The following is a 13,641-nucleotide window of genomic DNA, read 5'->3' as shown; positions in this document are numbered from 1 at the left end:
TTCTAGTTTTCAGTGATGATTTTATTTTTTAACTTTGAGCTTTTACATTCTAATTTGCATTTCTGTTTTAAATATTTTCCCTCAACTTTCCAGAGTGGAAATTGCATGTGGTGAGTGCTTTTATCTTACTTACTTTCTGGATGTTCCCTATTTCACCCCGAGCTGTTGAGGCCATTAAGTAATGGTGTGTGGGGGGGGATACAAAGAGCCCACTGTGCAACGCTTAGACAGTGTGCCAAAATCAAGCCTACCTATGTTCTCTAGCTATGAGCCTCTGTTTAGCTTATTTTCTCCCGCCTATGTCTTGGACCCATTTTTGGAGTCCTCGCTAAGAGCCTGGAACTTTTTTTCAGCACAACCTCATTCCCTCTTTAAAGGTTTGCTCTGCGACATTGCAACATTTTTTTTAACTGGCGTTTTTCTCAATGTGCGCTTTGCATTTAAGAACTGTTAATCTATAAAACATTTCAAAACATGATATTGACACAACTTGTTCGAGGTTGCCTCTGGTGTCAACATGAGTGATCTTTCCTCTACATCAACTATAGCTTGTTCTCTGCCCATTGCACTTATAAACATGGCGGTTGCTTAGGTTGTCACTCAAGTTAAACATGGTTTCTATGAATCAATTAATCAGGAATGTTGTAGAGCGCGCTAATCACCTCGAGGGGTATCCAGGCACTGGCCTGAGGAGAGTCTATTCGAACAGCCAGGTCTGGAGTCTGCTCCTGAACTCGGCGAGGGACGTTACTGTCCGGAGGTGGATGGGGAGGTCCTTCCAGGACGGTGGGAAAAGGAGCCACCTCCAGTTTGAGTGCAATAAATGTGTGGGAAGTTGATGAGGGCAAGGGCGTCAGACCGCCGGTGTCTGGAAGGCCAGTGGAAGGTCAGGCGGTTGTTGAGGTATTCTAGTCCGTTGTTGTGGAGGGCTCTGTAGGTGTGCATGAGCAGCTTGAAGTGGCATCTCTTCTTGATGGGGAGCCAGTGCAGGTTACAGAGGTGGGGGGTGATATGGGCTCGTTTGGGCAGGTCCAGAAAGATTCTTGCCACTGTATTCTGGATGGTTTGGAGATGATTGAGAAGGTGGGTGGAGGTTCCGGTGTATAGGGCGTTTACGTAGTTGAGTCTACTGGTGATGAGGGCGTGGGTGCTGGTTCTTCTTGTGTCGGTGGAGATCCATGTACAGATTTTCCTGAGCATTCTGAGGGTGTTGAAGCAGGCTAAGGCAGTCAAGTTGACCTCGCATCTCATGGAGAGTTCGCTGTTGATAATGATTCTGAGGTCGCCGGTGTGAGTGGTGGGGTGGGTGAAGGTCCGAGTGCGGTGGGCCCTAGACTGGATTCTTTTTCAGCTCTGGATTCTTGTTCAGCTCGGCCCTTGAATCTCTCCAAGTTAGAGTCAATGAACATTTGAAACTCACTGGAACCCTCTTCTAGCCAATCACATCAACTCAAGGAGGGTCTCAGGTAAGTGACCCGTTAGATCTCAAGTGTTGTTTTTTCTACATGCACCATCAGGCAGGCCTAAGTTTATGGGCTGGAGGTCCTTTTGCTGGGTTGGAATTGAATATCCTATTTTTCATGCTGAATGGTTTCCTCTGTTGCTCTTTGCTGCCTCTGTTTATCTTCAGTGGGCTTCATGATGACATTTTACGATCCCAGTGGCAGTGGTGGCTATTGGGATTTTTATGCATAGGTTTATTTTTATTATACTCCTCTTCTTCAGGGGATCCTTGTTCCTGGGTCTGTCTGTTTTTTGTTTACTTGCATTACCACATTGTTGACATGTAGGGGCATATTCACAAGCACCTAGCACCACCTTGCCCCGCCCTAGTGTAATTTCTTTATGCTAAGGCGCTGTTAAGGAGGCCTTTCCCCTGTGCTACATTTACAAAGTGGGACAATGCTTCCATTGCGCCACTTTGCAACCTCTTGCGTCAGGCATAATGTATGCAAGGGGGGCATTCCGATGCAGGGAAGCCTGAAGAAAATGGAGCAGTGCAATTTACAACTTTTTACTGCAACATCTTTTCCATCATGTTTAACACCTGGTCAGAACAGGTGTTAAAAGTATACACCCATTTTAATCAATGGGCCTCCCTGTGCTTTGCTGCACTAGCGTAAACATTTTTGATGCTAGTGCCGCAAAGAGCCACAATAGCGTCAAATATTTTGACACTATTGTCCTAATGACCGTCACGGTGCGCCATAGTATAAATACGGTGCAACCATGGTGTCGTTAGGTGGGGCGGGGGTGACACATGAAAAGTGGCGCACCTGGACCAATGCACCATATGGAGCATATGGAGTAGTGGTTATTTCTACTCATTTCTTGGTAAAGACCTTTCTTGGTGGTTATTGCTTCAATTAGGTTCTCTATGGGAGTCTCCCCATGAGACTTACGTTTACCTTTGGCATTTCCACTAATTCATGTTTTGGAGCAGAGATTGTGTAGACTGTATTTTTTCTAGACATTCTTTCCCTTTGGAGATGCTGGCACACATCTTGGCCACGCGTTGACTGTATTTGTGTCTTTTGATTTGGATAACACCTTTCACTCAGTTGGCCTCCTCCTACAATCCTGGACTGATGAGCGTTGGTTCTCTTCTACTCCACCATGGCCTATGGTAGAAGGGGGCAACTTCCTTTCCTTTTTCGGGGACAAATGTTCTCTCAACTTGCTATGTGGGTTCTGCTTGTGGGTTTCCTTTCCATTTGGGTGCTGTTCTCACTTTCTGCATCTGCTTCCATTATTATCTGTATACGTCTATTGTCATGCTTTGCTGCCTGGTCGTCTGACCTCTGCTGGGATCTGGTTGTGCCTCAAATAGTAATGACTGTAAAATGGAAGTGGTCCAAGAAGTAATGTGCTCACTCCTTACTGGTAATTCTTATACTCTGAGTCCAACCTTCCCCATTCCAGTCACTGTCTACCACCTTCTTGGGACCTGAGACGTGTTAGGGGATGTATTCTTGTTTGGTGGTAGGCCTTTTGGAGGCATGGGAGGGTTTTATGTAAATGTTTAGAAGGAGCTAAGCAAGAGCAGTGGACTCAGCTCAAATAATGAAACGAGAAAGAGTGAACTCAGAGTACTCAGAGTATTGGAAGTACAGGTAAGTAGTTAAAGCATCAATTTTCTGTTGTTCCATACGATTGGTGAAATGCTCTGGTGTCATTAGTTAGGAAAGTGTTGCAAAGTGCAAAGGAAACAAAACACCCAACAGTTGAGACCGGCTAAACTTAAGAACCATGGCGGTCATTACAACATTGGCAGTAAAAGCCGCTTACCGCTGTGCAGAAGACCGCCAACACACCGCCGCGGCTGCAGAAATCAGCCACAGCTATTATGACCCACAGCACGGAATCCGCCAAAATTCAGACACCCACACAAGTCCGCCACATCAAAGGTCAGTGATAAACTGGCAATAGCAAAACCTCCACCGTCACGCCAACAGAAATACGCCCACACTATCATGACTCACAAATCCACGCGGCGGTCTTTCAACTGCGGTATTCCATTGGCGGTACACACCACCGCGCTCAAAATACACACACTCTTACAAAACACAGCCACATTGGACAATTCAAAATACACACACCTGATACACATACACACACCACTCCCACACACCCATTACAATATAAAACACACACCCACATCACCCGCAAACCCCCTACGACCACAATTACTGAGAGAAGGCCAGAGAGAGACACCACCACCAACAATACTAGCATCCACAGGCACACAACACCATTACCCACATAACTCCTACGCACCTCACACTACACACCACTACATATCAGCACACTTATCACCCCACACACCACCCCACACATCACCTACACCACCCCATGGCACGGCAACGACACCCCAGGTTCTCGGAGGAGGAGCTCAGGGTCATGGTGGAGGAAATCGTCCGGGTAGAGCTACATCTATTCAGATCACAGGTGCAGCACACCTCCATTGCAAGAAAGATGGAGCTATGACGAAGAATAGTGGACAGGGTCAACGCAGTGGGACAGCACCCAAGAAATCAGAGGACATCAGGAAGAGGTGGAACGACCTACGGGGAAAGGGGGCGTTCCGTGGTCTCAAGACACCACCTTGCTGTTCAGCGGCCTGGCGGCGGACCCCCACCTCCTCCCCCCCAACTAACAACATGGGAGGAGCAGGTCTTGGCGAATCTGCATCCTGAGGGCCTCGCAGGAGTAGGTGGAGGAATGGACTCTAGTAAGTCACATCTTAACTATTACATCCCCCACCCTACTTGCATGCCAGCACATACCCCCACCCTCACCCCCATCACTCTAACTCCTCACATATGTCCCACTATCACAAACCACACATCCTAACACCAAGCCCTGCATGCAATAACAAAGCATGGACACCCATCACTAAAGCATGCTCACTGCACATACCCATACAACCCCTAAACCATCATCACACAAGGTCCCACACAGGAATGCAAGCACTAGGGTACATGGTCACCCACCCATTGCACACCATGGCACACACAGATGTAATAAACATCCTTTTATACCCCTGCAGGACCCCTACCCAATGTCACCGGACAGGAGGGTCCACACATGTCCACACCACCAACAGTGATGACAGCACCTCTGTCCAATTGGATCTAGATGACCAGCCCGGCCCATCGGGGACCTCTGGACAGTCGGTTCCCCTGACACAGTCACAGGCCACCACAGAGCTTCCCCCCTCTGGAAACACCATCACAGCACCCGCCCAGCGGACCCATACCTCCGCCCCCAGGACACATCAATCAGCAGTGTGTCCACCACTATAGGGAACCCAGGCTAACCCACCACCCCAACAGCAACAGGGACCTGGGGGCAGTGGTAGTGGGCACACAGTCCAGGGGACGGAGGCCCAGGAACACAGGGGAACTGGGAGGGCTGGTCTGCGACTGGGGGCGGACAGGCCAAGGGAACCCACTCTCCACGATGCCCTATCCAACATCATGGGAGCCTACCACCACTCCCAGGAGACGATGGCAAGGGTACTGGCCAAGTTTCAGGAGACCCAGCACCTGCAGGAGGAACAGTATAGGAACTCAGAGCCATCAATTCCACCATGGGCACCATCGAAGGGGTGCTGAAGGATGTACTCAACACCAGGAGGGACACTGTGGCACCACAAGGGGCCCCTGACACTAGCCTGGACGATGAACTGCCCACCACCTCCGCCGGCGCTAGTGGACAGGAGACACCGCCACAGGACCACAATAATAGCACCCCACCCCCTGCAGAGGGAGAACCACCTCGCAAAGAGTCCCTGAGATCCAGGACAAAGAGAGAGAACGATGCCAAGACCCCCAACAAGAAATGAGACCACCCTGAATGTCATCCTTTTGTCCCACTTTGTCACCCTGTCCATCCTTAAACTGCCCTAGCTCCACTTCCTATGTCCATTTGTGCAATGCACCTGTGAGACTAGTAGACTGGACTCTGCCATGGACATTCCTCCGCCATCACCCCTCACCATTTTGCTACCCCCTCCAATATTGAGCACTAAAATAAACACCCTTAAAGCACAAAACAATCTGGAATCAGTCTGTGATTTCGGAATACTGTATTAGCAATTACTGTGGCAAAAAGCTCTTTCATTTGTAATGTCAACATACCTATGTCACACAGCTCTAGTCCATGAGGAATCAAAGCAGATGTCACAGATTGGGACCCAGATCTGTGAAATCGTAAGGGAAAGTGACAACTCAGTGACCATACACTGGGTGAAAACGACAGACAGTAGAGAGGTAGTAGTGTTTAAGTACATGTAGTAGGCAGGTTTGTATTCATACCTGTGTTTCACTCGAAATATTGCTGGATCACTGAGTCCCTGTTGTCCATGTCTTCTTCTTCTGCTTCTTCGTCTTCACTGTCCACAGGCTCCACAGCTGCAACAACACCGCCATCTGGACCATCCTCCTGCAGAAAAGGCACCTGTCGTCGCAAAGCCAAGTTGTGAAGCATACAGCAGGCCACGATGATCTGGCACACCTTCTTTGGTGAGTAGAATAGGGATCCACCTGTCATATTGAGGCACCTGAACCTGGCCTTCAGGAGGCCGAAGGTCCGTTCGATCACCCTCCTAGTTCGCCCATGGGCCTCATTGTAATGTTCCTCTGCCCTTGTCCTGGGATTCCTCACTGGGGTCAGTAGCCATGACAGGTTGGGGTAACCAGAGTCACCTGCAAGTGGCGAGGGAAAACTGTTAGACACACACTAACCTGTAGGGATATCCCCAGACAACCATTCCCACTGACTTGCTTCCAGGTGCTCACCTAATAGCCACACACGGTGCCTCTGGAGTTGATCCATCACATAAGGTATGCTGCTATTCCGCAGGATGTAGGCGTCATGCAATGAGCCAGGGAACTTGGCAATCACATGGGAGATGTACTGGTCGGCCAAACATACCATCTGTACATTCATCGAATGATAAGTCTTCCGGTTTCTGTACACCTGTTCACTCCTGTGGTGGGGGACCAAAGCCACATGTGTCCCATCAATGGCACCTATGATGTTGGGGATATGTCCCAAGGCATAGAAATCACCTTTCACAGTAGGCAAATCCTCCACCTGAGGGAAAACGATGTAGCTCCGCATGTGTTTCAGCAGGGCAGACAACACTCTGGACAACACGTTGGAAAACATAGGCTGGGACATCCCTGATGCTATGGTCACAGTTGTTTGAAATGACCCACTTGCAAGGAAATGGAGTACTGACAGCACCTGCCCTTGGGGGGATTCCTGTGGGATGGCGGATAACTGACATCAGGTCTGGCTCCAGCTGGGTACACAGTTCCTGGATTGTGGCATGGTCAAGTCTGTAGGTGATGATCAGATGTCTTTCCTCCATTGTCGACAGGTCCACCAACGGTCGGTACACCGGAGGATGCCGCCTTCTCCTCACATGTCCCAGCGGACGGTAACTGCGCTGGCATTGTACACCGTCGCGGTAGGCGGTCGAAGACCGTGGCGCAATGCTGCATTGGTTAATATTGTACCCTATGGGTCCCAGGAGCCAATGGCGATGTACGCCGGCGGTGACGATACGCACCGCCACAGATGTGACCGCCATTTTCTATCTGTTCAATCACTCAATACCTGATCTTCGACAGGAGAGAACCTACACTGCAAGTGCTGCTGTGACCTCGGTCTGGAAGAGACAATGGCTTGAGTGTCTGGAGAAAGGGCCACTACCTTTACATCGGAGGAGTTGGAGAAACTCGTGGATGTGGTCCTCCCCCAGTACACGCTACTCTACGGTCCTCCAGACAAACAGGTAAGTACACTGGGAGCATGCTGTATGGGCTATGCCTGTGTGGAGAGGGGTGGATGTAAGAAGGAAGGGGGGAGAGTGCGGCGTGCATGAAACAACAGTGAGTGCATGTGCCACATAGCTAGGGTAGGGATGGGGGCCAATGACTGTGACGGTGCAGTTGGTAATAAGTTTCTCTTCCCCCTGCACAAATCATGTAGGTAAGCGCCCACCAGAAAAAAGATATTTAGCGTGCCATCGCCAAGGACGTCCGGACCCTGGGGGTCTACCACAGATGGAGCACCCACTGCCGGAAAAGATGGGAGGACATTCGCCGCTGGAGCAAGAAGACGGCGGAGGCTCAGCTGGGGATGGCCTCCCAACGTGGGAGGGGTGCCCGTCGCACCATGACCCCCCTGATGTTCAGGATCCTGGCTGTGGCGTACCCGGAGTTGGATGGCCGCTTGAGGGCATCACAGCAGCCACAAGGGGGTGAGTACACTCTCATCCTGCTGATTTTGCGCGCAGTGGAGGGGTCTGGGTGGGGGAGGTGGGCTGTGGGTTTCCCTAGGCCAGGGCGATTTTAGTAGGCAAGGTCCCTCCGTAAGGCAGGCGATGTGGCACCCCACCCCACCTCTGTAGAGTGCCAAGTACACCTAGTCATGCCCCTGTGTCATCCATGTGTGCAGATGTCGTCCATAGCCTAGTAGGCCATTTCCCAGGAATTGAACAGTGGAGCCCAAGGGCGTGGCGTAGTGCAGGGGGCTCCTGTGTCTGTCCTGTCCGCCAACGGTAGGGGTAATGCATGCACTCAACATGTCTTTCTTCTGTCGTCGTTTCCCTTTTTGTGGTCTCCCTGTTCTTGTGTGCATTAGCATCATCAGGTGGAGGAGCAGTGGCACCGGAGCAGGAGGGAGCTGCATCCCACATGGCCCTGGAGGGCGAAACTACAGACTCGGAGTTCACCAGTGGGACGGAGGGCGAGGGGAGCTCCACGGTGGGGACAGGAGCTGACACCAGCGACACGGACTCGTCCTCTGATGGGAGCTCCCTTGTGGTGGCGGCAACGTCTGTGCCCCTCGCATCTACAGGTACAGCCGCCACCCCCCCTACCAGCACCGCCCTCCCAGCAGCCCCTCAGCCTTTGACCTGTGCCCGCTCACCCAGGAGGGTGGGCATCACCTTCGCCCCAGGCACCTCAGGCCCTGCCCCAATCACCCCTACTGCCCTCAGTGAGGAGGCCATTGACCTCCTCAGGTCCCTCACTGTTGGGCAGTCTACCATTTTGAATGCCATACAGGGTGTAGAAAGGCAGTTGCAACAAACTAATGCATTCCTGGAGGGCATTCATTCTGGTCAGGCGGCCCTTCAGCTAGCTTTTCAGACTCTGGCCTCAACACTTATGGCAGCCATTGTCCCCGTCTCTAGCCTCCCCCCTCCAACTTCCTCCACCCAGACCCAATCCCCTGTACCCCAGCCTATCCCAAGCACACCTTCAGACCAGCATGCACACACGTCAACACACAAGGGAAGCTCAGGCAAACATAAGCACCACACATCCCACAGGCACTCACGCAAGCATCACACACATGCAGACACACCAACATCCACTGCCTCCACTGTGTCCCGCTCCTCCTCGTCTCCCTCCTCCCTCCCAGTCTCGTCTCCACTCACACCTGCATGCACTACATCTACAGCCACTACTGCCATCACCAGCACACCCACCACCACACCCCGCTCACGTGCAGTCACCACCCCCACTACCATTCACACGTCCCCTGTGTCCTCTCCCAGTGTGTCTGTGACGCCACCACCCAAGATACACAAACAAAGGCACACACCCACCCAACAGCCATCCACCTCATGACAGCCTCCAGCGCATGCACCTTCACCCAAAGTCAGCAAACGAACACCTCCTACAACTACAACCTCTTCGTCCACTCCCAAACCCCCTCCAGCTACCCATCCCAGTGTCTCCCAAAAACTTTTCCTGTCCAACCTTGACCTCTTTCCCACACCTCCCCCACCCCGTCCGTCTCCTAGGTCCCGAACTAGCACCTCAGCCACAACATCTCTGGGACCAGTGGTGCCTGTAGTCACCGGAATCTGGAGTGCACCAGCCACCAGGGCAGCCAGTGTGGCACAGAGCCACAGCACAGACAGTCCCCCACCTGTGAAGCATCAGAAGTTGGCCAGTGCCCGATGAAAGAGGGGGAAGACTCCAGCCACCAAAGCCGCTCCCAGGGGTCCCGGTGGGAGTTTTGATTCAGCTGCAACACCTTCCAAGTTGGAGAAGGGCCACAAGAAAGCAGGAAAGTCTGGGAAGAGCAGCACAGCAGAGGAGACCGCCATCATCCCCGCTGCCCACGAGGCCACAGCCATCATCCCCGCTGGGCTAGAGAGGAAGGCCAGCACAAGCCCCGCTGGGCCACATAGGACCGCCAGCACAAGCCCTGCTGGGCTAGAGAGGACCGCCAGCACAAGCCCGCTAAGCCAGAGAGGACCGCCAGCACAAGCCCCGCTGGGCTAGAGAGGACCACCAGAACAAGCCCCATTGGGCCAGAGAGGACTGCCAGCACAAGCCCCGCTGGGCCAGAGAGGACCTCCAGCACAAGCCCCGCTGGGCTAGAGAGGACCGCCAGCACAAGCCCCGCTGGGCCAGAGAGGACCGCCAGCACAAGCCCCGCTGGGCTTGAGAGGACCGCCAGCACAAACCCCGCTGGGCTAGAGAGGACCGCAAGCACAAGCCCCGCTGGGCCAGAGAGGACCACCAGCACAAGCCCCACTGGGCTAGAAAGGCCCGCCAGCAGCTGAGTCACTGCAAAGGAGCCCGCCGCTCCAAGCATTGCTGAACAGGGTACCGCCGTCTCAAGCACCGCTGAACAGGGCACCGCCGTCTCAAGCACTGCTGAACAGGGCACCGCCGTCTCAAGCACCGCTGAACAGGGCACCGCTGCTCCAAGCACCGCTGAACAGGGCACCGCTGTCTCAAGCACCTCTGAACAGGGCACCGCCGTCTCAAGCACCGCTGAACAGGGCACCACCGTCTCAAGCACCGCTGAACAGGGCACCGCCGTCTTAAGCACCGCTGAACAGGGCACCGCTGTCTCAAGCACCGCTGAACAGGGCACCGCCGCTCCAAGCACCGCTGAACAGGGCACCGACATCTCAAGCACCGCTGGCCCATGAGCGCCAAGGGCACTGATGCTACTGAGTCCGTCACAGGCAGAATGAAGCACTCTGGGCACAAAGACCCCTCCAGAACCAGTGGAGAGATACATCCACTACCTCTGTCCTTAGCAGGATGAAGCACTCTGGGCACAAGACCCCCTCCAGAACCAGTGGAGAGATACATCCACTACCTCTGTCCTTAGCAGGATGAAGCACTCTGGGCACAATGCCCCCTCCAGAACCAGTGGAGAGATACATCCACTACCTCTGTCCTTAGCAGGATGAAGCACTCTGGGCACAAGACCCCTTCCAGAACCAGTGGAGAGATACATCCACTACCTCTGTCCTTAGCAGGATGAAGCACTCTGGGCACAATGCCCCCTCCAGAACCAGTGGAGAGATACATCCACTACCTCTGTCCTTAGCAGGATGAAGCACTCTGGGCACAAGGCCCCCTCCAGAACCAGTGGAGACTGTTATCCACTTGAGAGACTGTGGCTTTGCACTCCCCAGGATATGGCAAAGGGCAACCCACCCACTGTAGAGACTTGAGAGACTGTGGCTTTGCACTCCCCAGGATATGGCAGTGGGCAACCCACCCACTGTAGAGACTTGAGAGACTGTGGCTTTGCACTTCCCAGGGTAAAGCAGTGGGCAACCCACCCAATGTAGAGACTTGAGAGACTGTGGCTTTGCACTTCCCAGGATAAAGCAGTGGGTAACCCACCCACTGTAGAGACTTGAGAGACTGTGGCTTTGCACTTCCCAGGATAAAGCAGTGGGTAACCCACCCACTGTTTAGACTTGAGAGACTGTGGCTTTGCACTCCCCAGGATTGAACAGTGGGCATGTGGCCCTCTCGTGGATTTGGCATTGTGCACTCAGCCGGCTGAGGTGCCCCCCTTTCCCTTCCCCTGAGGTGCCTGTTTTCTTGCTCTCTGATGCCCCTGCAGTGTTCTCTCCATCATGATCGGGGATCTTGTGTGGGCCTCGCCCATACCGTGTGAGCCCAGTGTTCCACGGACTTAATTGGAGCACTACCTGGACTACTATGCTTGGTGTATATTTTGTTAATGGTGTATATATATATTTTTGCGTACTTGATTTTAATATATTTCTATGGTTACACTAATTTCCTTTGGTCTTTGCATTCTTCCGGGGGGGTTGGGGGCTGTAACTATCATGTATAAATATGTGTTAGTGTGTGTGTTGTAGTGGGTGAGGGTTGGGGTGGGAGTGTTGCGTGTGTGTGTCTCTGTTTTTACCCTCCCCTGTGTCGTAGGTGCAGTACTCACCGTGGTCTTCACCGCCGGCGTTCATGCTCCTGGTAGAGGAGCAGGAAGACTATCGCAGGGAGAATTTGGAGTTCCGGCTCCATGGTGCCCTAGTTCCTAGTGGGGTGTGTAGAGGTGAGCGTTTTCCCTTCGGAATCCTGTTTCCGCCGTGTTTTTATCCGCGGTGAATCCGCCCCGGAAAAGGTGGCGGATTGGCCTGTTGTGATACTGTGAGCGGTACGTTGTCCTTCGCCTGTCTGTGGGCGGTGTCCGCCGCGCTGTTTGTTTGTACTGCCATGGTGGTCGGAGTGTTAAAGTGGCTGTCTTTGTTGGCGATTTCTGCCACGGTCGTAATTCCAAATTTTTTACCGCCGGCCTGTTGGCGGTCTTACAGCCGCTTTAACACCGACCGCCAGGGTTGTAATGACCACCCATGTCTTGAAAAATTGCATCTCTTGCCTGAGCCGTTGAGCATACATTAAAACTATTTACAGAAAGATATTGAGTGTAAGCCTCCTAAAAGTCCTTTTTTTAATCAATGATCAATTACTGGAAAACTGTGGCTATTATTGGAAAGACATTGACCACAAAAACTTTGGGTAATAAATACATCAGAGGTTGTTTGGAGCATATCAAAGATTTTTTAAGATCTATATGATGTGAAAACAATTAAAAACATTAATAATGGTTGATAAAAAAAAGATTTTTAATGAAATTTGATACATTGTATTTTGAGACAAAGATCACATAATGGAATTGAAGTCATATCAATTCTCAGTCTTCTCATTATTAATTTGAAAGGAACTTTTGGGAACCTTACACTCAATATCTTTCTATAACTTGATTATCCAAAGAGATATAGTTGGAGCTACCCTTAAAAGTGTAAGAATCCCTTTGAAGATTTTGCAAAAAGAGGGTAATTGAAAGCTGAACTGCCTTATCATTCTTCTGATTAAAACTATTTACAGCCTCTCGTAAGGTTCCAAATGTGACCACTTTTAAGCAGATTGCACAGAGATGAACTTATAAAAACATTTAAGACACCCCATTTGCTAAATGAAAGCCAAACACCTTCAGAAATGCTAAATACACTGGTCAAAACGGGCCAGGATGGTTTTGATATAACAGCTAATTTACAAAGCTGCTGTCTTTCTTAGTTAACTCTTTAAAGCATTCCGGGAGTTGTCATCTCTACTTTTCAATTTTATTCTGAGTTTTTGGAGTGCATGTTAAAGTCTAATGAATATAGAAAAAGCATAAATACTTTATGAAATTAATTATCAGAAAAGCTGAGCACCTAAATCAAACAAGTTGATCATTGAAGTGTGTTCACTTTGTTGTTCTAGAGATCATATAAAAAACTAGTATTCAAATATAGGGGCATGTTCACAAGCCCCTTTTGCCACCTTAGTGCCGCTTTGAAGCTAAGGTGGTGCTAAGGTGGCCTTTGCCCCGTGCCATATTTATGCAAGCATTGCACCACTTTGTAACACCTTGAGCCACAATATCCCTGTGTCAGGCATAATGTACGCAAGGGGGTCGCTCCCGAGTTAGGAGGCCCAGAAAAATGGTGCAGTGAAATTTACAACATTTCACTGTTCCAGTTTTCCTGTCATTTTTAACACACCCACTAAAATCAATGGTCCTCCCAGTGCTTTGCTGCACTAGCGTCCAACTTTTTGACGCTTGTGCAGCAAAGCACCACAGTAGCATCAAAAAGTTTGATGTTATTGTGCTAACGACCACCATGGTGCGCCATATTGTAAATACTGCGGAACTATGGTGTCATTAGGCGGCGTTAGAGGGACGCAAGAACCGATGCGCAACTTTCTTGTAAAAATGCCCCATAATGTTTCTGAAAATAACATGGAGGTGTGTAATAAGTTTAAGAGCTGCAATATTAGGCCAGGCATT

Source organism: Pleurodeles waltl, chromosome 7 (genome assembly GCF_031143425.1).
Source record: "Pleurodeles waltl isolate 20211129_DDA chromosome 7, aPleWal1.hap1.20221129, whole genome shotgun sequence".
Classification (NCBI taxonomy): Eukaryota; Metazoa; Chordata; class Amphibia; order Caudata; family Salamandridae; genus Pleurodeles; species Pleurodeles waltl.
This window is presented reverse-complemented; position numbering follows the sequence as displayed.